Below are 3,684 nucleotides of genomic sequence, written 5' to 3'. Positions count from 1 at the left end.
CTCACTGATATGAGGAATTCTTAATCTCAGGAAACAAAATGAGGGTTGCTGGAGTGGGGCGTGGGGTGGGAGGGATGGGGTGACTGGGTGATGGACACTGGGGAGGGTGTGTGTTCTGGTAAGTGCTGTGAATTGTGCAAGACTGTTGAATCTCAGATCTGTACCTCTGAAACAAATAATGCAATATATGTTAAGAAAGAAAAAAAGAAGAAGAAGAATGTAGCAGGAGGGGAAGAATGAAGGGGGGGAAATCGGAGGGGGAGAAGAACCATGAGAGACAATGGACTCTGAAAAACAAACTGAGGGTTCTAGAGGGGAGGGGGTTGGGAGGATGGGTTAGCCTGGTGATGGGTATTGAGGAGGGCATGTTCTGCATGGAGCACTGGGTGTTATGCAGAAACAATGAATCATGGAACACTATATCTAAAACTAATGATGTAATGTATGGGGATTAGCATAACAATAAAAAAATTAAAAAAAAAAAAAAAAAAGATTTTCTCTCTCTCTTTCTCCCTCTGCCACTCCCCACTCCTTCTCCAAACAAACAAACAAAAAAAACAAACAAACATCAAACAAACAAAAACCCTAAGAACTAGCTAGGTGATGGAAATCAAGGCATTATATGGGTGACTACCCCAGAGATCAAAGATCCATGACAGATCCTCATACTTGACTCTGCCTTCAAGCTCCCACATTTCTAGGTTAGTCTTGGCTGGTCTTTTCCTAAGCTAACAAAGCTCTTCTGTCTCTTAAAATCCTTACAGAGGAGCGGTACCTGGGTGGCTCAGTCCGTTAAGCTTCTGCCTTCAGCTCAGGTCATGATCCCAGGGTCCTAGGTTCGAGTCCCGCAACAGGCTCCCTGCTCAGCAGGGAGCCTGCTTTTCCCTCTGCCTCTGCTCACTCACTCTCTCTCTCTCTCTCAAATAAAGAAAATAAAATAAAAATCTTAAAAAAAAAAAAAAAATTCCTTACAGAGGCAACTTAAGATCTCAGCACCAAAAGAAGGTAAAGGAGTTTCCATGTCCTGGTCCAACATGTAAAGAGGTTGAAAGTTATCCCTCCCATTCACACAACACTGAAGAGCTACAAACTGAAAATCAACAACTCTTTTTAGATCCACCTCCCCAAAACTGGAGAGACAGACAAGGAAATACAGAGCCTCACAGCTTAGTGGAAGCAGAAGCTCCTGGAACCACAAAGTGATAGGAAAACTGAAACTGTAATTGATGAATTGTTAGAGGCTCAGTGTGGACAAGCTTGAGAGATAAATGTGGAGGACCCGCGTGCATTTGTCAGTTCTAGTTCCAGAAACCTCATCAGATTCTCAGAGTGGAGATCAGAGAAAAATCTCCTCCTTCTTCTGGCAGGTGAAAGGGGAAAGTAACCATTATTTTGAACTATACCCAGAGCAATGTTATCCTTAATAAAGACCCAACTCAAGAGAAACTATTTTACCAGAGCCTAATATATTTCAGTTTTACTAGAATTCAAGAGAAGGAAAATACCCAAATCCAGCCCTCAGAAGACTTCTTGTCCCATCTAAGAGGGAAAGGATGCTGAGAAGTACTCATCATGAAAGCTACAGCCCAAGTGCACAGACTCACTAAAATACTGAGACCTGATCATAGGACTATAGAACACTTCCTCTCCTCTGGACATCTGCACCGTATCTATAGATGTTGAGAGTTTAGCATCCATGTAGTTTGGCCAAGTGGCCTGCAAGGACTTTAAACTGACACTAGCACCTCATGCAAGTGCATGCCCTAGATAGTGGACCACAGAGTCACAAATAACTAGTCTTTGATATGATTTCCCCAACAACCCTTGTGATCAAAAGTCTCCTCCACCTTACAGGGCCTTCCTCTTGTGTACCTCCTAGATAAGACCCCTAAGGGGCTTACCAATACCCTACTCCTTTGGTTTGAATTGACCAGTCCAGCCCTGCCCTGGGAACCACAAAGCACTCAGCCCAGGAACCCTAATAAAGGTATGCACTCCAGGTCCTACCACTCTGTCTGCACTGCACCTTGACCTTCCCATGTAGCCCCTCAAGGCATTCCCCGTACTTCTTCCAGGACCCATGAGTGATAAACTTCTCTATTTCAGTTTCTCCTGTGGTTTGTCATTGAACTGTAGTCCACCATCCAGTACACTGTGCTTCCCCGACAAATGTTAACCTAACAAAGTCATAACAATAGTATAACAATGGATACAGATAAGAGAACTGCAAGTCTCAGACCCTATTTAAGAATAAGTTTCTAGGAGGGGTGCCTGGGTGGCTCCATCGTTAAGCGTCTGCCTTCAGCTCAGGTCATGGTCCCAGGGTCCTGGGATCGAGCCCCGCATCGGGCTCCCTGCTCTGCGGGAAGCCTGCCTCTCCTTCTTCCACTCCCCCTGCTTGTGTTACCTCTCTCGCTGCCTCTCTCTCTGTCAAATAAATAAATAAAATCTTTAAAAAAAAAAAAAGTTTCTAGGAAGACAAAAAGACAATAGAGAAGACAAAAGCAAGGACACTAGAGGAAATTTTAGTCACTAACACTAGAGCTAGAACACAGAGTAAACACAATCAAACTCCCAGCCACAAACCATAAACCCTCACACTAAAGGCCTATTATCTCAGTTCCTTTCACCCAATACACCATTTCTCACATTCAACAACAAATTACAAAGCATGTTAGCAAGCAAAACCATAGTTTGCAGAGACAGAGCAGACAACAGAACCAGTATGACAGTTGGGGCGCCTGGGTGGCTCAGTCCGTTGAACATCTGACTCTTGATTTCAGCTCGGATCATGGTTTTGGGTGGTGACATCAAGCCCTGCTTTGGGCTCCACACTCTATGTGGAGTCTGGTTGGGATTGCCTCTCTCCCTCTCCCTCTGCCCCTCCCCCTGCTCTCTCTCTCTCTCTCAGAAAAAAAGAATCAGTATGACAAAGATTTTGGAATTACCAGATTAAGAATTTAAAATAACTATGATTGATATGCTAAGAATCAAATGGAAAAAAAGTGGACATGTGAGGACAGAAAAGTAATATATCTGTTATCTATAACAGATGGAAACTTTAGAATCAAAAGGAAATCAAAAACACTAGAAGAGAAATAGAAAATGCCTTTAATAGGCTCTCAGTAAACTAGATACAGCTGACAAAAGAATCTGTGAGCTTGAAGATATATCAGTAGAAATTTTGCAAACTGAAACTTAAAGAGAAAAAAAGAATGAAATCAAATAAACAAAATATCCAAAAACTGAAAGACAATTACAAAAGGAGTACATGTATAATGTATATGTATGATAGAAATATCAGAAGGAGGAGAAAGAAGGGAATATAGGAAATATTTGAATGACTGATGGTTGAGAATCATCTAAAATTAATGACAGGCAGGATACCACATCTCTAGGAAGCTTAGAGAACCCTGAATGGAATAAATAGCAAAAAATATACACCTAGGAATATCATATTCAAACTTACAAAAAATCAAAGAGAAAAAGAAAATCTTGAATAAATCTACAGGGGGAAAATATCTAAGCTGTAAAGAAACAAAAATGAAAATTACATTAGATTTCCCTTCAGAAACCATATAAGCAAGAAGAGAGGGAAATGAAATATTTAAAATGTTGGAATGAAACCACACCAACTTAGAATTCTGCCTTCAGCAAAATTATCTTGCAAAAACAAAGGAGAAA

Source organism: Phoca vitulina, unplaced genomic scaffold, assembly GCF_004348235.1.
Source record: "Phoca vitulina isolate PV1807 unplaced genomic scaffold, GSC_HSeal_1.0 scaffold22, whole genome shotgun sequence".
NCBI lineage: Eukaryota > Metazoa > Chordata > Mammalia > Carnivora > Phocidae > Phoca > Phoca vitulina.
The sequence above is the reverse complement of the archived record's forward strand: the minus strand, read 5'-3'. Positions refer to the sequence as shown.